At 40.9% G+C, this 25,072-nt stretch overlaps 1 long non-coding RNA gene across 1 annotated transcript; it reads right to left on the bottom strand.

The window, feature by feature from the left end:
* Window positions 1-791: 791 nt before the first annotated feature.
* LOC108440000 lies at window positions 792-22,367 on the bottom strand. The gene is made up of 3 exons (XR_001858802.1): window positions 22,344-22,367; window positions 10,986-11,060; window positions 792-1,003 (listed from the first exon to the last, which is right to left on the bottom strand). It is a non-coding gene; the product is annotated as an uncharacterized LOC108440000 (long non-coding RNA).
* Between the last annotated feature and the right edge of the window lie 2,705 nt (window positions 22,368-25,072).

Here is a 25,072-nt window from a genome sequence, read left to right as displayed (position 1 = left end):
AGAAACTGTAGAACAGACTCAGTTTATATCACAATACCTACATTTAGAGTCGGTTATTCATTCAGTCTAATGAGAAACTGTAGAACGGACTCGGTTTATATCACAATACCTACATTTAGAGGCGGTTATTCATTCAGTCTAATGAGAAACTGTAGAACAGACTCGGTTTATATCACAATACCTACATTTAGAGTCAGTTCTTCATTCAGCCTAATGAGAAACTGTAGAACAGACTCAGTTTATATCACAATACCTACATTTAGAGCCAGTTATTCATTCAGCCTAATGAGAAACTGTAGAACAGACTCGGTTTATATCACAATACCTACATTTAGAGTCGGTTATTCATTCAGTCTAATGAGAAACTGTAGAACAGACTCGGTTTATATCACAATACCTACATTTAGAGTCAGTTATTCATTCAGCCTAATGAGAAACTGTAGAACAGACTCGGTTTATATCACAATACCTACATTTAGAGTCGGTTATTCATTCAGCCTAATGAGAAACTGTAGAACAGACTCGGTTTATATCACAATACCTACATTTAGAGTCGGTTATTCATTCAGTCTAATGAGAAACTGTAGAACGGACTCGGTTTATATCACAATACCCACATTTAGAGTCGGTTATTCATTCAGTCTAATGAGAAACTGTAGAATTTTAATAATTTATGTCACTATAATGTTTAAATGTTCTCCACAGTCTTCATGGGGCTCCGCATGCAGCTTCTGATTTTGAATGCTGTTAACATTTAGCTCAGTTTAGCTTTTATTAAAAATGACAGTGGTGAAGACTTCATGACAGACCACCGATGCTGCTTTAGTCTAATGTAAAGCTGTGATGGCACAATCTGGTTCCTGGTGCTCTCATTTTGAATCTAAAGACCCTCCTGCTGGTTCCAATCATCTCTTCTCTCTCCCCCTTTGCTTAGCTGCTGCGTTCCTGTGTTTAGTGTTCAGCAGAGAATGCTCTATTCCTCCAGCTCTTACACTGCAGTGACCTGAGAGAGAGAGAGAGAGAGAGAGAGAGAGGGACAGATGTAAGCAATGTCTCCCACTTCCTCTGCTAACATCTCTTCTCTTTGATGACTACCTGAAAATCTGACACCTGAGCTGCCTACAGAGAAGCTATTCATTATTTCACGCTTCAGGGCAGCTCCAAAGATGGATAAAAGAGGGAAAAAACTGAATACGAAACAAAAAAGAAGAGCATGATGTGAATGCCTGTAGGAGAAATACTCAGACAATACAGCAGCTCAATTATAGGAATAGTTTGGCATTCGGTTTAAGGTGAGTGTGAGGTAGGGGAGGTACAACTTCAGATTTTTTAAAGTTGATGTCAACTAATCGCTGATGATGTCACAAATAAAACTATAGAAGAAAATGCAACAAGCCACTTTATAAACCTAACTTAAGGCATGACGTGTGCTTTCCAACGAGCCCTGGATCGTATTCCCAGCCTTCAGGGAACCAGAGATATGGACCCCAGAGTCTCACAAACTTGTATCCTACTTAGGCGCACCCTAGGTGGGCTTGCTGAGATGCTTGGCCATGGTGGAGGACTGGAGAGCATCATAACTTGGTGAAAATAAGACTAACTGACTTCAAACTTCACAAGGTTATGAGGTGCTGTGCCCTCTCTCTAACCACATATGACTTTTTATTGAAGAAACTGGACATAACAACATTCAATATCGGATCTTTGAAGCTCTGTAGATCAGAGGAGAGATGTTAGAACAAAGGCAAACTCCACAGATCAGAGTGTGATGTTCCTTTTCTGAGCCCCAGATTGCATTGCTAGCCTTTAGGAAACAAGAGATAAGGACCCTCAGAATCGCCAGACTGCTCACCTGTTGTCCCGTGTTGTTAGTGTCATAATAACATAATTGGCGACTAGTTGATCAAGCTTAAAGCATCAAAAGCAGTAAAGTCAACAAGGCTATTTGTTTTTGAAAACCCTAGTCTGATGTAAGCATACGTTTAAGAAAATAACTATAGTTACACATTCACAACAATGTAACTACTGGTGTTATGAATTAGTAACCAACGTCTCTGGTTCTGTAGGACTCTGTAGTTTGACAGTCTTCAAAGGGCAACAGTACATATCTCAATAGAGTAACAATGCATCTTGGATTATACTCCCCAAAAGTTAAGTCAATTCAACGTCTATTTATATAGTGCTTTTTACAACAGTCATCGTCACACCAGCTTTCCAGAAAAATCCAGGTCTGAGTGTCACCAGTGGTGACAGTGGCAAGGAAAAATCCCTAAGAGCAAAAGGAGGAAACTTTGAGAGGAACCAAGACTAAAAAAGGGGAGCCCATCCTCCTCTGATCGACACCGGATAACAGAACAATCCGTTTTATTGTACTTATATTAACATTCAAGGCATTTGGCAGACACTCTTATCCAAAGCGACTTACGATTTGATCATTTTTACACAGGTAGGTGAAGGCAGTGTTAGGAGTCTTGCCCACGGACTCTTATTGGTACAGTGCAGGGTGCAGCTCAGGTGGGGATTGAACCCCAGTGTACAGCGTAGAAGGCAGCAATGTTACCCACTACACTACACCAATCATGTGATAGATGCATCACAACCACAAAGGAGCTTTCCCCTTATTTTAAAGGGAAGTGTAACTTTGACTCAGTGGAATATTTGTGGAACAGTGTCCTGATAAAACTGAAGGTTTAAAACCTATATAAAGAGTTATCGTGGGCTGGAGGTTTGGGAACCGCCCTTGAGACCGGAAGGTCGCTGGTTTGATCCCCAGAGCCGGCAGTACATGATTGAGGTGTCCTTGAGCAAGACATCTAACCCCCAAGTGCTCCTGCATAGGGCTGCCCACCACTAAGGCCAAGTGGTGTTTCACTGCATGGATGGGTTAAATGCAGAGGTGAAATTTCCCCGTTGTGGGACAAATAAGAGTCCCTTAAACTTAATAAAGACAAATGGATATGTGCAGTTGCTGTAGAGATGAAGTGTACGTACTAATGTAGGTAACAACACACCTGTTACAGTCAGAAGAGTCTTTTTGGAAAAACAGCAGTTCACCCTTTTATACATGTGTTAAACACAAAGTATTTACATTACTGTGCAATTGAACTCCACCATTAACAGTGAATACATCACCAGTAGTTACACTGTTGTTGCATGTAATTACACAATTTTTACTGATTCTTCATAAAACATGGGACCTAATGAAGAACTAAAACTATTAACATTAACCAATTTTTTCAATTCACTGATTTAAAGGTTTATTGGTACTGTTTTATTATACATTTTTACTATTATGATTTACTACTTACTTTCTTTATTTTATCATTTGATTTCCTTTTACTATCCAACTTCTCAATCCCTGTCATCAGTATCGGCTTGGCTACGTTGTAAATGAGGGTCAGTGTGTTCCGAGTTTGAATAAAGGCTGATTCATTGATTCATTGATAATTCATATCTTCATTTGTTTATGTTTTTTAAGAGAATTTAAGACACCAGCTGTACTGATCAAAATTATATGGAATATCATCTCTTTGCAATAACTTTGATTCAAAGTTAAGCCCTTTTGCTGTGAAAGGATCAACTTCAAACCTCTATATCCTCCAGCCCATGCCTCATTTCTTCAACCTCCAGCGCAGACTCCAGCAGTTTTCAACCTACCCTCTGCATACAGTCGATTCCCATGGACAATAATTTAGGCACACAGCAAAGTTCAGGAGTTCCATAACAAAAATGTGTGAAAGTGTTACATTTTTGGAGTTTATTCTCTAAGTTATACTACAGCTAGAGTTCAGCTGTAGGATTTCGGAGTTTATTTGCAAGGTGTTCTGAGGCGTACTTCACTTAGTGTTGATTCCCCTTTAGCGCTTTGTTGCCACGCCCAATCACGCTTCACTTGAACGTCGTTGTGAGACAGGTGACAATGGCGTTTTATTTGCATGCACTTCATACATTAAATTAATATATTATCCGCATTGCTTCTGCTTATATGTCTATTAACGAATTTCTAGTTAAATCAGTACATTTACTGGCTCTTTGTAAGTAAGCAGTGGCACGTTTAGGGCGGTAATAGGCAGGACATGACACGACACGTGTATTGTAGTGTCTCCTTTCACGTTTCACATGTTGGACAGAGTTATTTATCAAATATATGGTGGAGATACGTCGTTTCAGTTGAACCTTTATCGTTAACTTCGCTAACAAGCAGATTGCAGGCAGGCTAGTGCTTGAAAATGTTTAGGCTGTACATGCTATTCAATCAGTAACTGCTAACCCAAACACCCGCATGTTACAGTGGTTCACACGTTACTTTTATTATTGGTAAAAGTCTTTTTTCCCCTTAAGGGGCCACAATGCTGATGAAAGTAAAACATCGAGGAACAAAGCCATCTTCTCAGAATTTATCAGTGCAGGTAAGTCATGTGTTTTGTACGAAGTTATTACTACCGAAGTAATACTAATGTTAATTAAGTGTTGATGTTATGTTTCAGTTCGGCAGAAGTTTCTCATTCCAGAAAATACTGTGCTAAAAGTCACGGATGAGCAGGGCATAGACGTAGATGAGGATGTCTTTCCAGAACTTGCAGCAATCAAATTGTAAATTTCAGATTGTAAAGTTCAGATTTGCTTATTTGTTATGTAGAAGCTTTGAGAGAATTTGAGATTTGTACCTTGACCATGAAGTAAACCTTGGCCATAAAATAAAAATAAAGAGTATTTTTAGTCTCTGTACCATCTGCATTTCAGACATCCTCCCAGCAGAATCATCCAAGGACACAGCTGCCAGCTCCAGCCTGACAGACTATGTGACACTCACACCTTGCGGTAAGCAGGATTACAAAAGTTCATAAACATTCATAGTGTTGAGGTTAATTTTATATATCAGTATCAGTCCTATAAATTTTGGAAAAGCAAAGTTTAGGCGGTTATCAAATGTGCAGTGTTGACGTGATCACACTTTACCCCAAGAGAATGTTACAGCATCCAGCACCTCTATGGAAAGTCGAATAGAATTCCTATTGCTTAGTTGTACTCAATGCAATAGCAGCTTGTTGGCAGTATAAATGGGACACCAGGTGTACAGAATTATAAGCACACCTTCCAGGCGTTTGGAGGAACTTAGCAGTGAAATCCCCAGCTGAGGTGAATGATTGGAATGAAAATGTTTTGATGTTTGTGATTCTCAGATTTTGCTGCCCTGCAACAAGACAGTGAATGGCCTTCCTCCACGAGTCTAACAGATACATTGTCCATCTCAACCTCAAGCAGTCTAAGCAGTGACATGAGTGATACTGGATGTGAAAAGATTATACCAGTCATTGGCGGCACCCACGCAAGAAATGTAACGGTCACTTACTTACTCTACACTGTTCTTTCATTAGGCTGACTTCAAAACCAAGCTTCTTGCTAATCTTGTATTTTATATCATTTGTATTTAGAAAGTGGAGATTCTCACTTCAGAAGGCTTCCTTAAATAGGATATATGCTTTTAATTATGGATATATTGAAAAGAAAAACAAGCCAACGAATATTAATCTTGAATCTGGAGGACATGGAATAGGGTTGAATGCATCCCAAACACTGTGTTTGATAACAAACATTCCTTTGATAGGTGGTGACCTGGTACCAGAGGATGATATGCACTGGCGTTTATTGCTCTTACTGCTGAACCTTATCCATACTCCATCACTGAAGGGATGACTGTATATTTAAAGCACCTTCTTATTGATCATCATCAATTCTTTAAAGAACTGTACCCATCAAACAAGTTGATTCCAAAACATCATTTCATGGTCCACTATCTGAGGTGCTTTCGAAAAATTGGACCACTCATTCATATCTGGGCTATGAGATTCGAAGCCAAACACAAAGATTGTGTGAAGAACTACAAGAACTTGACGATATCACTTGCAAGGAAACACCAGTTTGCAGTAGCTTATCAATGGGAATGCTTGATTTCAAAAGCAGTCGAATCTGGTCCAGTCAAACAAAGTTTACTTGAAACCCTTGAATATAAAGAAGAAATATCTTCATATCTTCACGTTGATTCACAGGCCACTATCAATGTCACAAATTGGGTAAAGTGTGGAGTTGAATATCGCGTTGGTCTCTTTGTTTGCACAGGCACTGATGAAAATATGCCAGTGTTCGGTAAAATTATCACTATTATTTTGCATGAGGGTACATTTGTTTTTGTTTTGGATGAGCACGAAACTTGTTTCCATGACCATTTCCATGCTTTCCCAGTAAGTGAAAGCATTCCTAGAAAGCTGTTAGTTCTAGAAAGGGATAGATTAAGACATTTCAAATCAGAGAACTACAGAAAAAACGCCTACATAATATATACCAGTTATGTTCCTTGTAGAGGAAATGTTAATAAACAAGACACGCATTTTAAGCAGGGGTGTCAACATTTGCACAAGTGGTGTGGAATTCATATTTTTACAGTACAGTTGATGTTTTTATTTTTTTTTTGACCACACAATTTCTTTTACAAGTGTCTGCTCTTGTGAGGAAATAAAAAATATCTTGTTACACAAAGCATGGACTGTTGAACACAGTATGGATTTATTCAATTAAAAAAAATCACAATAATCAGTAGTGGTAGTCATTTTCTCCAAAATATTTAGAAAATGAATAAGTAAGCATTTTAAGCATCATTTGTTGACTCTGTGAAGGAGGTCATGTTAAAATGAGCTCCAATTGAGAGCTGTATTTTACTCTAGATGGGATAAGTGTTTAAACTCCCATAAGAGTTTAGTTTTAACTCCTGAAGCGAGTTAAAAGATCAACTCCCAGAAGAGAGTTACTTTAACTCTGCCCTAGAGTGTATTTGGTGGTCATGCATATATACGCTCAAAATGAGTTGATTTGAACTCTCAGGGAGTTTATTCCAAAAGGCAGAATTCACTGTGCACTTAGAAAAGAACAAAAACCCACTGACTCAACGCTCACTCAAGCGCAGGCACTTCACTTCAGCTTTATTTGAATGGCTCTCCCGAAAACAGACATTGTCTGAAAGCAGCGTTCCAGGAACATGAGTCCAGCCCCCTTTTATGAGCATCTACTGATATCTTTGACTATTTATCTCTGACACAATATGGTACGATCCATTTTCAGGGCTTTGGTAAATAGCACATCATCACTGTGGGGATGGGTTCATAAATTCTGGACCCCTGATCGAGAACCTCTAATGGTCCCATGCTATTCATGCCTCAGAAAGTTCCAGCCAAGATGTATATTAGGGTCATATTGAAGAGCTCAGTGGGTTTAGACCTGGCACTGCCTCTACTACATGTCAGGTTGTGACATTTCAGCACTATTAGACCTGCAACTATCAGTGCTATTACTGTGAAATGGAAGTATCTACAAGTTCAACCGTGAAGTGGGGCTGCCAAGTGTTACAAATCACCCATCCTTTGATGCTTTGTTCCCAGCTGTCTCTAGGAGCAACAGGGGCATAGGAACTGTGTATCAGGAGCTTCATGAAATGGGTTTCCATGGCCGAGCAGCTACGCACAAGCCTAAGATCACTATGCGCAATGCCAAGTTTCGGCTGGAGTGGTGTAAAGCGCCTCCACTGGATCGGTGGAAAGATGTTCTCTGAAGTGATGAATCAGCTTCTCTGTTGGTCAGTTTGGTGGATGCCAGAAGAACATTACCAGAATGTATAGCGGCAACAGTAAAGTTTGGTGGAGGAGGGATGATAGGCTGGGGCTGTTTTTCAGGCCCCTTAGTTCCAGTGTACTACAGCACACAGAGGCATTTTACACAATTATATGCTTCCAGCTTTGTGGCAACTAAGCTGTGTTAAACTTTGTGGTGAATATCCTGATGGCAGATTTTCACTGTAAGCATTCACAGAGACGATAAGAGAACATTTCCAAACAAACCCTGTAGAAAAACAATGCACCTCAGACTGGATGTGCCCTTGAGTACTGAATCACCTCGATTTCAGCGTAAACACCTTCACTTGAAAAATGTAGGCAGATTTCTAAGCTTTAACTTCAGATTAAGTGGTCAGTTTGTCCTCATTTTAGAGCTAAATGCCGATTTACTGATATGATATTGATATGAATTAAAAGACAACGCCAAGCAAACAATTCTGTTTGATAAGCACATCCCATACAGACCTAGTACTTATTTAAGGCTTGTGCACAAGATTGTGATATATACAAATAAAAGTGCTCTGGAAAATGCTTAATTCACCCTTATTACTGCTTAATAAAGTAGTAACAAGCAGCCAGTTAATTGGTAATTCTTTTGATTGCTAAGGTATTTGCCGGCTGCTGGCTTAATAAAGCATAATAAGCACATATGATGAGGTGTAAACGAATATAATTCATAGTATGCGAACAAAATTACTAATGAAGCTGCTAAATTCAGCATATAAAGTAGTAATAAGCAGCCAGGTGATTACCAGATACTGTCTTGTTAAGGCTTAATAACATGTATCATTACTTTTTTGCACTGTTTGAAAACACCAGCTGTTTTTTACATTGTGTGAACATTTAATAAGCCATTTTTTTCAAATAAAAGTGCTCTGGAAAATGCTCAATTCACCCTGATTACTGTTTAATAAAGTAGTAATAAGCAACCAGTTGCTTGCCATTTTTTTGATTGCTAAGTTTGTCACCAGTTGCTGGCTTAATAAGGCGAAATAGGAGCATATGATGAGGTGCAAAGGAATGTTATTCATAATATACAAGCAATGGTACTCTTGAAATGGCTTTATTTAGCTTATAAAGTAGTAATAAACAGCCAAGTAGTCACCACCTACGGTCTTGTTAAGGCTTAATAACACGTATTATGACTTTTTGGCATTGTTTGAAAACAGCAGCTGCTTTTTACACTGTGGGAACATTAAATTATGGAACATATCCAGTACTGCTTAAAATAAAAACCCATTTCTTCAAAGAACGTTAAAGCTAGGAAGTTTCAGTTACACCAGCGATGAAAAAGTACGTACTGAGGACATCTAAACAACACTGATAGTTACTTTAAGGCTGTGCAGGTTTACATCAGCTTTCAGGAACCAGACTTTTCAGTTTAGGTGCCTCAGAGCGTCTTATTTGATCCGGTAGACGGAACGAAACTCATTTATTATTCCATACCAAACGGCGGATAACAAAACAACTAGCGAGTCAAATGGCGTCTTCAGGCTATGAAGTGTTGGTTGATGCTTTTTCCACTTATTACACATGAACACATCACAGACAGGGGCGTTTAATTCAGCCTGAGCAGCAGAGAAAGTTACTGTAATAGAATCTGCCTGACTGCGTTACTGAATAGAGTTTTTGTTGTGATTTATAGCGACTCATTTAATCCAACAAAAGTGGGAATCGCGCTGCATTCATTAAACATGGAAAAATGAATGAATCTGATTCACATGATCTGCTCATTTTCCGTCGAGCTGCATCAAATCCCATTCCAGCTGTTACATAACCCTGCTAATAGAGCAGTAGCTCAGATCCAGGTCAGAGCTGAATCACACAGCTGGAGGACGAAATAATGGAAACACTACATTAAGGTGATGATAATATATTCTCAATATTCATACATATGGCTCATTCATATATTATTTCGCCCTTGTCCTGAATTGCAGTCTGAAAGAAGCAAAAAAGCAGCGCATTACTGCCCTCTACTGGCCCAAGTTACCGACGTCCAATGTAATTAAAAGCGGTTTGAAGTCACTGATTGACTATAAAGCAGAATCCAGTCTAAACAGAACAGCCTGTTTCACTATAAACCTACAGTAATTTCAGAAGCACTCATATCTGTGAGCGACAAATACAGAACAATAACTGTATTTAAAAGAAATGATGGGTTCTCCGTCAGCAGCTAATAGTGGAAGCCGAAAGGTGTTGAGATTTGAGCATATACTAGTATATACACTCTTACATGGTTCTTCAGGGGTTCTTTATTAAAGTGAATGGTTCTATAGAGAACCCTGAATGGCTTAAAGAGCCATTTGCCTGCTGGTTCCTCAGATCGATGGAGAGCGTGTTACGTATGGCTCTACATAGAACCTTTCTGAAAAGGGCTCTGTATAGCACCAAAAAGGGCACTGCTGTTGTTATGACGTCATACGCAACACACTCTCCGTCAATCTGAAGAGCTATTTCCACGCAGAGAACCATTTAAGCATGCAAAGTGTTCTACGAGTGTTCATGGTTCTGCATAGAGTCATTGCCTTTACTACAGAACCCTTGAAGAACTATCATTTTTAACAGTGTATAAGAGAAAAGGTAAATATGGATATATAATATTTATTTATTTATTAAATACTTGTTTAAATTAGTATTGGAAACACATTAAATGACCAGCAAAGACTGAAAAGTGCATAGTTTCATTGTTTGGAGGTATAATTTCAATAATAACCCAGCGAAGCACGAAGATGTGCTTAATGTGGCAACACTGGCGTGTTACTGGATATAGCAAGATTCATAGAAAAATACCACAAAGATTTGAAATCTATATAAAAACACGAGAGAAAAAGGGATAAAAAGTGAATAAAAACTGTTTCCTTTTTCTTGGACAGCGACACACAACACACAAACAACACCAAGAACAGCACAGTTACACAAACAGTGCATCTGAGAACAGCACAGCTCAGTTTCTTTTATTTTGGACGCGTCAGTTGAGAAATAAATCTGAGCTGCGTTATTGTGTTGTGTACTGTTGAATGGTCTTGGGTTCAGCCACTAGATGGCGCTGTAGTACAGCCTGGATTCTGCCAGGTTTCCTCCACCTTACAGAGGCTCAGCTGTTCTGCTGTTCATGACCTGATCAATCATTAAGGCCTCGAACGCAATAATAACACAAATGAGTAATTACAGCAGCTCTACATGCATTTCCATGGTTATGCTACCCAACGGGCGTCCAGTCTGCCGCAGCTGGCTGGCCTGGCTACAGGTTTGGTATTAAAACAAAGCAGGAGTTCACCTGATCGACTGATTGAAGCCTGAGACCCGCTAAAACCGACTCACCTCCATGTCCATGAAGTGTCCCAGTGTTTCTTCACCAACGTTCACGGTTACACCACACAGATTTCCTTGGTTACCCTACACACATTTCCATGGTAACGTTATACACATTTCCGTGGTTACACCAGACACATATAATGGTTATACGACATAGTATTTCTATGGTTACACCACAGACAATTCCGTGGTTACAATACACGTTTCTATGGTTACACCACAAACAATTCCATAGTTACACTATACACATTTCTATGGTTACACCACAAACAATTCCATAGTTACACTATACACATTTCTATGGTTACACCACAAACAATTCCATAGTTACACTATACACATTTCTATGGTTACACCACAGACAATTCCATGGTAATTCACATGGTAATTAATAATAATAATAATAGCAGCAGCAGCCTTGGCATCATAATAGTAATCATCATCATAATGATCATAATAATATACTATTGCATTTATTGTGTTTCCTTCTGAAAATTAAACTGATTGCTGTTAACGGAACTGAGAAAAGTGACTGAAATTTCAGTGTTGTGTGGTTCATTCAAAGAGCACTGGAGGGCGCTTTAACCTAGACTTTCTGAGGCATTAGAAGGAGAAACTCCTGTGTGTGTGTGTGTGTGTGTGTGTGTGTGTGTGTGTGTGTGTGTGTGTGTGCGTGTGCGTGTGTGTGTGAGTCTGTGTGTATCTGTGTGTGTGCATAGTGTGTGTATATAGCGTGTGTTAGTGTGTGTGTGTGTGTGTGTGTGTGTGTGTGTATAGCATGTGTGTGTGTGTGTGTGTGTGTGTGTTATACACACAGTGGTTGGTTAGTGTAGTGGGTAACACCTCTGCCTTCTACACTGTAGACTGGGGTTCAATACCCCGCCTGGGTAAACACCCTACACTGTACCAATAAGAGTCCTTGGGCAAGACTCCTAACACCACCTTCGCCTACCTGTGTAAAAATAATCAAATTGTAAGTCGATCTGGATAAGAGCGTCAGCCAAATGCTGTGTGTGTGTGTGTGTGTGTGTGTGTGTGTGTGTGTGTGTGTGTGTGTGTGTGTGTGTGTGTGTATAGCATGTGCGTCTGTGTGTGTATAGCATATGTTAGTGTGTATGTGTGTTTGTGTATGTATAGCGTGTGCGTCAGTGTGTGTGTGTATAGTATGTGTTTGTGTGTGTGTATAGTATGTGTGTGTGTGTGTGTATAGCATGTGTATGTGTGTTTGTGTATGTATAGCATGTGCGTCAGTGTGTGTGTGTATAGCATGTTTGTGTGTATGGTGTGTGTGTGTGTTTGTGTGAGCTTTAGGAGACTGAATGGCTCCATCTGTAAACATTAGAGGGCAGAGAGACATGATGTCATGCCGCCCCCTCCAGTAAACAGCAGCACTAATTGCTCCTTTTACTTTCATTTCCTGTTTATCTCATGAGTGTGAGGGTCCCAGCAGGTGTGAACAGAAACAAAAAACAAACAAACAGTGGCGGTTCATCTCATCAGAGGCGGATTCACCAAAGACAACTTCTTTATAAAAGTGCTTTACCTCTTAATCTCAGACTCAAAGCAGCTTTGCAGTAAAAGCTTCAAAACTCAGTCTTTAGGAAGTGATTTATTGTTTTTTTTTAACAAAATAAAAGTCTCAGGCAATTACTGAACATAATAATAAAGGTTTGTATTGCTGTTTCACCGCCTGCGTTCCACTGCTGTGTAAATTCTCCAGTTACGACAGAAATAATTCTCAAGTTGGACCAAAATATTCAAATTAAATCTAATTGTGCTGAAATTGTGGTTTCATAATCAGTGAATCGTCTCCTTAGAAAAACACGTCACTGCTGTCAGAACAAAACCTCACATCTTCAAAATGACAACTTTACAGGAGAAGCGAAAAAAGATTCTTCACTTTTAATGTAAGTCAATGGAACCAGACACTGTCCAAGCTTTTTTGGACCAAAATTTGGTCCATTCATCTTTAAATCTCAGAGTGACCGCAGGACGTGGACAGTGTTTGTGTGACGGGGTCTGCTGTCACAGTAATCAACAAACCCATATGACACAGCGTCCCAAACTGTTTACTACTGGCGCTGGTCTCTCGACGCTCCAAAGGTGTGGCCTGCTGATGTCAGTGCTCAGAGGCTCATGGGAGGTGTACTCCAGTCCCCCTTAACAGCGTCCTGTATAGTGATCCAGATGTTCTAATGCAGGGTGTAGTGATTAGTGAGAGATTTATGGGACTAAATCAGACGCTTCAGTGTAGATGTGGAGGTGTAGACCCCTTGCGCAGCACAGTAAGAGCGTGTGCTCTGGCCCCTCGCTTCACACAGCCCCGCTCTACACCCCCCCGCTCCACACCCCTCCGCTCCCCTGAGAAAAATTCCCATGCAGTGGTGTTTCCTCAGGACTCGGTGTGTTTCCGGAAGAACAGCGTGTGAGGTCTTTATCTCTGTCACACCACGGTCTCAGGAGAGGCAGATACACATCACTCTCTCACAGATAGCGTGTGAGGAGTGTGTGAATGTGAAGCTGGCTGTGTGTGTGTGAAGCTGCAGGAGTGCACAGTGCACAGTTCACATAGTCTCCTGTCCTAATGGTTTTAGCAGGACCTTCAGCTTCAGGAGACCAGTGAGATACAGAGCTCACAGAGCAGTGAAGGACACAGAGAACATATCAGTCAATCTCTTAACCTGTCTGTCTGTCTGTCTGTCTGTCTGTCTGTCTGTCTGTGAGGATCATCACAGATCCCCTGCTAGACCCCCTGCAGTTTGCATTCCAAGCAAACAGGTCGGTGGATGACGCAGTGAACATGGGACTCCAGCTTATTCTCCAACAGCTTGAACACCAAGGAACGTAGGCAAGAATTTTGGTCTTGGACTTCAGCTCAGCCTTTAGTACAGTCACCCCAGAACAGCTACACAACAAACTACTCCAACTCAGCGTGCCAAGCCCCACCTGCCAGTGGATCACCAACTTCCTCACTGGCAGAGAGCAGTAGGTGAGGTTGGGAAAGTTCACCTCAAACACCAGTACAGGCGCTCCACAGGGTTGTGTCCTCTCACCATTGCTCTTCTCACTGTAAACGAACGGCTGTACCTCCACTGACCCCTCAGTCAAATCTTGAAGTATGCAGTCATTGGTCTCATCCGAGATGGTGACGAGTCTGCTTACAGACAGGTGGTCGATCAGGTGGAGCAGCCACAACAACCTGGTGGTGAACACAGTGAAAACAGTGGCTATGACAGTGGACTTCAGGAAGAGCCCTCCAGCCCTGCCAGTGCTCACCATCCTGGACAGAACTGTGGTGGCAGTGGAGTCCTGCAAGTTCCTGGGTACAATTACTAGGGACCTGAAGTGGGACAGCAACGTCAGCTCCATCATCAAGAGAGCCCAGCAGAGGATATACTTCCTGCATCAACTGAGGAGGTTCAACCTGCCCCAGGAGCTGATGGTGCGGTTCTATACGGCCATCATAGAGTCCGTCATCACCACATCCATCACAGTGTGGGGCAGCTCAGCTACCAAGCATGACCTCTACAGTTAGGGTTAAGCTGCCCACAAACCAAAGTCCGCTGACTCGTCCCACCCTGGAGACAACCTGTTCCAGCTCCTTCCCTCCGACTGGAGCTTCAGCCAGATGAGGATCTGAATATCCAGGCTACAGAGAAGCTTCTTCCCACAAGCCATCACTCTCTGAACAGTTAAAATAATGTTATAGCATTTAAAACTACCGTCGCAACCCAGTGTTTCTTCTAGCGCCCCATTTACCTGCCATATTACCCCACTTATCTGACTGGTACCCCACTTACCTGCTATATTACCCCACTTATCTGACTGCTACCCTACTTACCTGCCATATTACTCCACTTATCTGACTGCTACCCCACTTACCTACCGTATTACCCCACTTATATGACTGCTACCCTACTTACCTAATGTATTACACCGCTTATCTGACTGCTACCCCACTTACCTGCCATATTACCCCACTTATCTGACTGCTACCCCACTTACCTGTCACTTATCTGACTGTTATTGTCTGTCCTTCTGTCTATCTCTCTATCTGAACCTAAATGATGGTTAATTAAAGTTGCTGTTCTCTCTCAAAACTCCTTTGTAGAGTGGTGTCCAGTCATTGAGTTTACAGACCTGCATGACCCAATATAAATTACTGGATAAGTAAATAATGCCGGACCACTTCCAGCATCTCCCATTAAAGATTAGGAACATCCGCTTTTTAATGGGCTGTGTTTTACAAGTCCTGAATGGTAAAATGCCAAAAATATCATTCAGGCGCTTCCCTACAGTAATGAGACTGGACTCTGGCCTACAAAACAAACAGACGAAGGGCCTCCCGAGTACTACATGGCATACCTGCCTGACCTCACACTCTGGCTTTTGATAATCATCACCAATTAAAAGCCACAATCAGTCATTACACAACAACACAGCAGTAAAACGCTGAAGGAAAAGGCTGGGGCTCCACTTCCCTCCTTAAGATTAATTCGTAGAAGTCTGAATACAACAATCAGCAGTCAATGACATGGAGCTACAGGTTTAAAGTGAAAGTTCAGCCAAAAATGAAGGCTCTCATCTCCATGAAACACCAGAGTTTCCACCATTTCCAAAAGATGTGTGTTTAGCTACATATGCAGCTGCAACTGAACAATTTTGGGAATAGCTGGAGTGATGAAGCTCCATCCATCACTTTGGGATGCATTGAATCCATTGGTTGAGCTGGAGAGATGAAACTTCACTAAAATCTTTGGGATGAGTTAGAATGATGGAGCTCCATTGAACACCTTGGAGATAAGTTGGCATGATAAAGGTCCACCAAATACCTTTGGTGTGCTGAACTCTACGGAACACCTTTGGGCTGAGCTGGACAGATGAAGCTTCAGTGAATTCTTTGGGATGAGTTGGAGTGATGGAGCTCCACTGAACATCTTTGGGATAAGTTGGAGTGATAAAGCAAACAACTTTGAGATGAGATGGCATAATGACGCTCTACTGAACACCTTTGGAATGGGTTGGAGTGAAGATGTTTCACTCAACACATCTACAATGCATCGAGGTGGTGAAGCTCTATGGAACATCTTTGGGAAAAGTTGGAGTGATGAAGTCCCATCAAATAACTTTGAGTTGAGTTGGTATGATGACGCTTTACTAAACACCTTTGGGATGAGTTGACATGATGTAGCCCTACTGAACACTTTTGGGCTTAATTGAAGTGATGGAGCTCTACTGAACACCTTTAGGATGTCTTGACATGACAGAGCTCTACTGACCATCTTTGGAAAAAGTTGGAGTGACGAAGCTCTACTAAACACCTTGGGATCAGAATGAGTGCTGGAGCTCTACCAAACACTTTTGGAAGAAGTTGGAGTGATCGAGCTTCAATGAACATCATTGGGATAAGTTGGAGTGATGAAGATCCATCAAATACCTTTGAGATAGAGTGATGGAACTCTGAGCTCCACTAGAGATAGCGTGATAGAGTGAGCTCCACTGAATATCTTTGGGATGAGTGGCATGTGTTATCTTGACTTAATAGACCAATATCACTGCTAACATCAAGAAAGTTCTTGTTGCTGACTGCAATCAAATCAGCAGCAGATGTTCAAAGATGGGTCCTCCTAGAAGAATGCACCAACTCATTTATTTTGGAAGGACTTTGGAACTTTGTAAACTTTTTTAGAAGAAGTGGGCAGCTGTTTGAATACTTTGGGTTATCTGAGTTTGTTTCCTAGACCTGTCACAGACTACATTTAATGAAAAATGTGGTATAGTCCAGGACTAGGCTTAATCCTTGCCCAAGGATCCAACACACTGTTTATCTAACTTCCAGATGCACCCTATAGCTCTAATGGAGAACAAGTTGTTTTGAGTCTTTTAGGTTTTTCATACTCAGTATTTTCACCAAAACTGTTGCATTCTGCTACAGATATCATGTCTTCAAAACATTTTCTAAGAGATGATGAGTAAAGCCCAAAAGTATCAATCCCTACCTACTCTTGGTCCTTAGAAGCCTTAGAGGTGTTTGTGTACTTTATAGGTTTCCATTTTTCTTTGGAGATCACACCCTACATCATTAGGCCATCCACAATGCATCCACCACAGGACTTCCCAAAGGCCCAGAGATTAAAGGCAGAGGAAGAAGGTGCCGCGATATTTCTATAGCTAACTTTTCATCTTTCACGTTTTTCATAATTCCCGGCTGTGTGGCATAACATGAAGGCTTTGTATGCACATCTACACACAGAGATATGTGATTTCCAGGGAAACTCTCAGCTTTTAGAGAGCAAGTTTGTAGGAAGCTCTTGTAATCAGCACTGATATGCAGCGATATTAGTTTACACATAATTGCCCCACAGGCCTGATACGGAAGAGATCTAAGAGAGCTCTAATGGACCCTGATATACATTGCCTGCCAAAAGTGTGGGGATGTCTCCCTTTTCATGTTTGTCCGTTTGTTTTGTGTACTTGTAGGAGTACAAAACCTGAGGGAACAGCTGCCCAAAGCCCAACAGTGAGAAGAGAGCCAAAGGCCTCATGTTGAATCGTCTTGTTGTGATGACGGCACTCAAAGGATTGAGATGTTTAAACCACCTTTGGGCCAAAAGAGTATCAGTATGTGCTTTTAACAATAGTTTTAGGAAATAAAGCTGTCAAATGATTATTTAAACCCTGATCTTCATGCCAAGGAAAGTTTAGATGAACATGAAGCTCAGAGTTGAAGAGCTGAATTTTCATTGTTGTCCATGTTGCAGCATCACGGACATTTAGGCCCATGAAAGAACGCCATACGTCCTCCACGGCTAACCAGTCAGTTTTGAGGATGCCTTTTCTCTGGTGACTCTTCTGATAGGGAGGAAAAGCTAAATTCTTAGCAAAAGAAGGTTCTGTATCATAGCAATCGAAGGTTATTTGACTTGTAACAATGGTGGGACCTTTTTTGGTGCCAAGAATGATTTTTTAAAAGGTTCTTAAGGAACCATATACAAGAGTGTAATGGGACATACTCAATCAGACATTCGCATGATAAACAGAGCAAAAGAAGCTTTACTAGTCTGTTCATTATGCAGTGTCATCAACAAATGTCATGTTTTCTCCCAGAAGACTCTGGGAATTGGAGTCCACCAGAGAGTCTGGACCAACGGGATGCGTGACAAAGAGGTTCCTCATCTCCATTATATAGAGCATCCATGTAAAATTAAAATGCCATATTGTTCTAAATATAACCACTGCTTTTACCAAAGAAGTCTTAAAGAACCCACTTTTTTTAAGGGTGTAGCTTTGGCTTTTTAATACCCTACAATCTGAACATCAAAAAGAGTTCAGTAGCCACATTTACATGCAGCCTAATAATCAATTAATAATCTGACTGATGGCTCAATCGGAAAAGAATACGTCCTAATTGGAATAGTCTAGTCCAATTGAGACCATTTGGAATAGTTTCTGTCCGACTGAACGAGGTGGGTTATCCTCTAAATATGATATCTGTGTAATTGCTTGTATCTGATTACGTTCCCTATCAAAGTTTAGGTCCATACTGCATGTGCGTTGCGTCATAGTGAGAGTTTATACCATTCAACACGGCGGAGCAGAAACTGGTCTGCAGAGGAGACGAAGTTTATGCTCTGATCTTTAAAAGACGGCGGTGGGACGGACGTCCAGCTTATGTGTCTCAGAACACGACGTCTTCCTCTCAGCCTTCTTTAATAAGAACATGTGAAGGACATTTTCTTGAGTCTGATATCAGTTTAAAGCAGTTAAAAACACAAGCACTGCTCACTGCTGCTCATCTCACTCTGACTGGACCTCACGTGATGTTTGCTGTGATTGTAACGTTTACTCTAAGTGGTTCTCCACACGTGAGCGTCATTTTGGATCTGATTACTTGTAGCGAACGTGTAAATGAAGATTTTCTATGTTGAAGTGTGTGCATAAACCCCTCAGTCTGAATCTGTAATCAGAATGTGTTTAATTGGACTGGCAAAAACCTTTGCATGTAAACACACAGACAGTGTTTATTATCAAACACTGTGGGTGTTTCTCAAAGAGCTCCCAAGTCTAGTACTGAGGGCACTGACCAGGGAGTCAATCGTTATCTCAGGTGTTTCATTGTCAAAATTGGTCCAGTAGACTGGAATGTCTGTTCCCTGAAAGTTCCCACAATGCACCCTAAAATCCACTGAGCACTGACTTGACCGGAAAGAGTGCCTCGCCTCCAAGTGTTCAAATTATCTTACCTACTTCTTCACCTGGAAGAAAGTATTAAATGTGTTTTTTTAGCACTTGTGAGCATAAAACGAACAATAACCGAAGCGTGCACAGTAGATTAGTTCTGATCAGTATCTAGTGAGCTTTCCTGCCCCCTTACTGAACTTTAACCCATCTGATAAGTCAATCAGGGGCTTGAGAGGAGGTTGAGCTGGAGCAAGTGTGGCAGATTATGGCTGGAACCGGGCTCTGCAGGAAGGCAGATGCCCAGAAGCAGCACTGGAGACCACTGGGGTAGAAGCTTTTTAATGGGGTGGTCAGGTTAGGCCTAGCAGTTTTGTTGTGGTGGCAGACTGACAGGTAAAGAAAGCTGTGAGGTCACATTATGAGCAAATAATATTTGGCTAGTTAACCAACAATATTACCTGAAAACCACATTTTTAACTAGGGTTTTACTCTGGAAAACCCAAAGTGATATTAGCCTGTTTTCTATTACGTTATGTGCTAAATGTTGTTTATATTTGTTCCTTTTTTGTTTCTACTCTGTGCTGAACAGTGATAAACTCAGTAATACAGTAATGTTACAGTAATCCACATACAGCACAGTGTGCAACCAAAACACACCATAATGCTCTGATGTTGAGATTTATTGGGGTGCTTTTACATGTTTTCCTATCTTAAGCCACTGTCAGCTGTTTTTAAAGCCAAATGAGTGCAGCGTCAGATCATAACTGAGTGGTGACCACAGTGAAATATTACGTTTAACTGGGGTGGCCACACATCACCGGAGGGTGGGACTGGTTCACGCACCTGATCAGGTGGTGTTCAGACGCTGGCTTTTTAAAAGTGAGGTGTGCTGCATCTCATGCCTAAAGAAAAGAAGGGCTACTTGTGTGTTCTATGCCTTATGCTAACTGAGCATTTCTTATCCTCTTCAACTTCTCAGGACCACCGGTGGTTCCAAACTGCACTCGGTCATGTTCCTCATAACGTTCATATTCCATAAGCTCCATTCAGAAGCTGGGCGTCGTGTGAGGCTGTAGCTCTTCTCTCCAGTCTAATAGACGGTGACGTCATTTTAAACCCTTATAATAAAAGAAGCTGAACTTTGTTTTTCTACTGAAAGTCGACCCGTTTTTCCCCAAATCTGGGCTCTAAACTATAAACAGACGGCGTCTCTTCAGTGATCTGCTCTGGAAACATCACTTTTAGAAAATAACACAAAGAGCGTCAGAGATTTTTGGCTTTCAGCAGTAAACTGTGAGCTTGTAGTGATGTGTAGATCATAAAACACATGTTCTGTTCATTTGAGGGGCTTTTACAATCAATCAATCAATAAATAAATAAAATAAAATAAAAATGTTCATGTAATTCATGCAGTCACTGAATAATTCGCCTTACGATTTGGTCACGAAAATTCAGCTGGACCAACCAAAACACACCCTGGAGAGTAAGTGGTTAATAGAAAAGTAATGGGAAGAAAAGCAACACTAGATTCAAAACTGCTGCTTAGTGTCCACATATGGACCGTATGGACCGTATGGACCATATGGACAATGGAATGAACCATTTCCATTATATGGGCCTTTTAATGCAACTGAAATGGAAACCGAGTCTTTGTTATGCAGATCTGGCCTGGATATGATCTGGATAGGCGTAGTTAATATGATTTCTGTCCACGTACAGTGTTTACTGTAGAAATCAATACACATGCAGACGTCCATAAGGACAATCAAGGCATTTCCAGATCCGGAGCAGAGTTACACTGCTACTGTAGAAGTTCACTAATAGCCACTTTAGCACAGAATCACTACAGCTATCTTAAAATTAGCATGGCTAACTGCTGTTTCTGTCTTATCTTCATCGCCGCCTCCCATTTATTTCCCATTTATTTACTAGAGAAAGCTCTTGTGCTAAAGAGCATGACACGTGACAAGCTAAAAACTAATAATCACCCCAACTCGAGCTGTATTTTCACAAACCAGTCTTTCTTCTTCTGCAAAAAACCCACAGGATGACCACCATGGTCAATTAGTGGTCTGATGAAATCTAGATCAATCATTGATGTGTAATCATAGAGATTCAGAGGGTTTGGTGTGAAGTGGTTCAGACGTCTTTACAGTGGTGGTGATGGGAACCAGATGTCGCCATGACTACAACACAGCTATAGACACTTTATTTACCATCCAGAACCACCAGAGAACCCACACGAGTCTTCTGAGCTTATATGGAAAGTTGATGATGGAAAATCTTGTCAAGATTATCCTCCTGAGTGGCCACTCCAGCGTTCAAGTCATTACTCAAATAAAGATGTGTCCCCAAACTTCTGATGGACAGTGAGTGCTCTAATAAAAATCAGGAAGATAAACTCTGCTCGTTTAATAGTGGCCTCGTCCTCGGCATTGTGAGCTGGGTTGGGATGTAATGGAATACGGAAAGGAAGCATCTGTATTCAGTCCGAGTTACATTTTGTAAAGAGAGTATAATACACTTAGAAAAGATGAAAAAAAAAACATACAATCTTTAAAGGAAACAGCACCAAGGCTTGATGCTGACATTCCTGCTAAAGCCTGAGTGGACGGATAAACCAGTGTGCTGAGTCAGCTATTAACTTCTGTGCTGCTGAACTCTTTTGAGAGATACACTGAACAGTAGTGATGTTCACCAGTGATAAGCTTAGTGTTAACATTATTTATTGGGATATGGCAAATTGTTTGCTTAGTTCGGGAGCAGCAGTGGACTCCAGCAGTCAAAATGGGAAATATTAGATATTTTGACTGGATTTAAAATCATTTTACTTGGCAAGGTACCATTTTTGCAGTGTTTTTAGGCAGCAAAATGACAGATTTTCCCTTGTTAGGACCCGTAAAAGTACATAACATAGATGCTACAATTTTAAAAAAGAAATTCGATAAAAAATTGCTGATCTGTAACTGCAAGAAACAGTGCGTAACTACAGCAGAGTTTTCTATTGCCTTATCAATGGCTTCAGTCAAAACAAAAAATTTTATCTCCATTTTTGTCATTTTTTGGTTTTTGAATAATCTGAAAACGCCTGTTGTCCTTTACATTGTGTGTAAATGTCATGGTGAGATGACCAAAAGAAACAGCCCAAAATGACATGGAAAAACTCTGGTTCCATTGACTTACATTAAAAGCAAAGTAGGTTTTTTCCCTCTCCTGTAAAGTTTCCATTTTGGAGATACGAGGTTTTGTTCCGACAGCAGGGATATGTTACTTTTATGTATCGTGATGGAAGAAGTGACTGAATAAATTTAAAAACAGTGTATGTATTCAGTATTCGGCCATCACCACCTTCTCAGAGTGCTCCGCCCAGCCCTGACTGGCGTGGCTCTTGGGAATGTTCAGAGTTGTTCTAATAAAGCTGTAAATATGTGGTAGATTTGGATTAGACTCAGCCGATGGGCTGATAGGCCTGGCTGGGCAGCTTGGTGGTTCACAATGAGGGGAAGTGGGGTTAGGATAACATCCATGCCCTACATCTTCCTTATTTTCTGTTGGCCTCAAACCATGTTGGTGCTAATGTGACCAATGCTGCCAATACACTTCCTTATTCATTTTTTTTTTTTCAGAAAAACAGAACTTTCCCATTTTAGCCTGATTTGATGAGTGTTATTTGAAGCAGTGTGATTCACACGGTTGACAAAAGGCCTCAAAATCACATGAGCAGATGCTATAATGGTGCTGCGAGAAGAAATGAAGACGTCTAGAACTATTCCTGTGTTTCTGAAGTGCTTCCTCCATTAGACAATTCGGTGGAAATCATCCAGTGTGTCAGATTACAGCTGAATTCCAGAGTTATGATCCTTTCTGTTATTAAACTTGACCTTGTCCTCGCTGTAAATAAATAAATAAAGTTTTATGAGTCCGGATGTGAGAGGAAAACGATTTGAGTAGAATTGATTCGTTGTTATTGTGTGGTCTTTCCAAAGGGCCACGTTCTACTTATAATGGTAGAAGACAGATCATAAAAATTTATATTTCTACTATATTCTATCAGTTGGGAATAAGTCACTAAGTTGCAAGTTACAAGTAAGTCTCAAATCTTCACACTGAAGTCCTGAGTCAAGATAGTCGAGTCTTAAGTCAAGTCCCAAGTCAGTGGTCCTCATCTTAGAGTCATAAACAAGTTTTAAAAATCTGTATTTTTCAGCTAATTTAAGACTGTAACACAGAATTATGGTTTCATTATTACAGCCTTTTAATGACAGCAGGTTAGTAGTGTATGGCTGCATATTAATTTATTATTATTATTATTATTTTACTCTTACAACTAAAACAAAAAAATCCATGGTACACAGATAACCACGACAGTGTAATGGGGAGTGAGGTTGAGGTGGACGCATGTGCAGAGACAAGCAATATTTATTGTGGGCAAATCTAAAATCAGGGTCAAGATAGTCCAGGTTCATATGGCCAATGCGGATAGCAGGAGGGACAGACATGACAAAGATCACGGAAATCCAAAATACTGAGCCAGATAAGCAACACATCAAACAGTCAGCATACCCAAAACATACAAACAACAAAGCAACAAAAAGGGCAAACACAGGGATCACAAGACACAGGCGGGAACAATCAGGAGCGAGTCACTAAACAAGGGGGCTGGACTACAAAACCAAAACAAAGAACATGTGTGCTAAACCAAAACACAACAGAACACATGGACAGGACCGGGAGGGGCCAATCGTGACAGACAGGCACACTGTACACACAAAGAGTAGTGCAACTACGCATGAAAAGGAGTTTAAAAGTACTACTGAACTTTAAAAAAAACTTTATATTTGAAGATGATTTTTGGAACATTGGGTGCACAGAATTAAAAAAAAATAGTGCAGCCAACTAAAAACAACCACTAGTTTGAATTTAATTTAGACGACAACAGAAATCAAATGACGAGTTGAACTCCAGTTGGCCTGACTGCATGTCTTTGGACTGTGAGATAAAACCCACGCAGACACGGGGACGACATACTCCACACATGGTTGCCCAGCTGGGGACTCAAACCCAGGTGAGTAGACAACGCTACCCACCATGCCACCAGTCAACATAGTCATTAAGGACAAGTAATCCTTTTTTCAGGAGACATGTATGAGGAGATTAGATATAAGATGATCCACCTGCATAAGGAAGGAGGAGGTCCAAGGAAAATAAATTAATTCCAAACTGGAGTTTCCAAAACTGATTAAAAGCTCCAGAGAAAATGTGGCTCCTAACAATCACCTGGAAGAGCTGGTTGACCCCAAAACTGCCCCCATCAGATAAACAGCGCTGAAGGCTTCTATCTCTGAGAGAGAGGAGAAGATCAAGCTGCTTCAGATCTGAAAACATCCACAGGTGTTTCTGTCCATCCTTCCACTGTGAGAAGACCACTCAGTGCTGTGGGTCTGAAAGGATGTGTAGCTGATCAAGAAGAACCGCACTGAGAAAAGGAGATGGACACACCAAACAAAGAAGCTGAACGATGGTCTGACCACCCCAGAGTCCAGACCTCAGCACCACTGAATGGGTTTGATTCAGAAAATCATCAACCAGCTTCTAAGACTGAGCTTTGGAGGCATGTCTGCAGGTTCTTTGAGGAGCTGAAAGTGGGTCTCCTGAGAAGAATGGACAGTGTAATAATAGATAATATGTTTCTTCTTGTTTTCCTGATGTATTTAATGGACGTTTAAAAACAGCTCAACTTTCACGGCTAGTGGAGATCGTCCATTATCAGTCCCTTGTTGTTTTACTCTGAGTTTAATGTGCGTCTGGAAAGCAGCCGTCCGTGTTGCGTATTGTTATTACAGTCCGGCGTTTGAGTGATGAGTTGGTCAGAAGGGAGTGGACTCAGAGCCAGATAAGGCTCTATCAGTCCT

Source organism: Pygocentrus nattereri, chromosome 2, assembly GCF_015220715.1.
Source record: "Pygocentrus nattereri isolate fPygNat1 chromosome 2, fPygNat1.pri, whole genome shotgun sequence".
In the NCBI taxonomy this organism is placed as follows: Eukaryota; Metazoa; Chordata; class Actinopteri; order Characiformes; family Serrasalmidae; genus Pygocentrus; species Pygocentrus nattereri.
The sequence above is the reverse complement of the archived record's forward strand: the minus strand, read 5'-3'. Positions and strand labels throughout refer to the sequence as shown.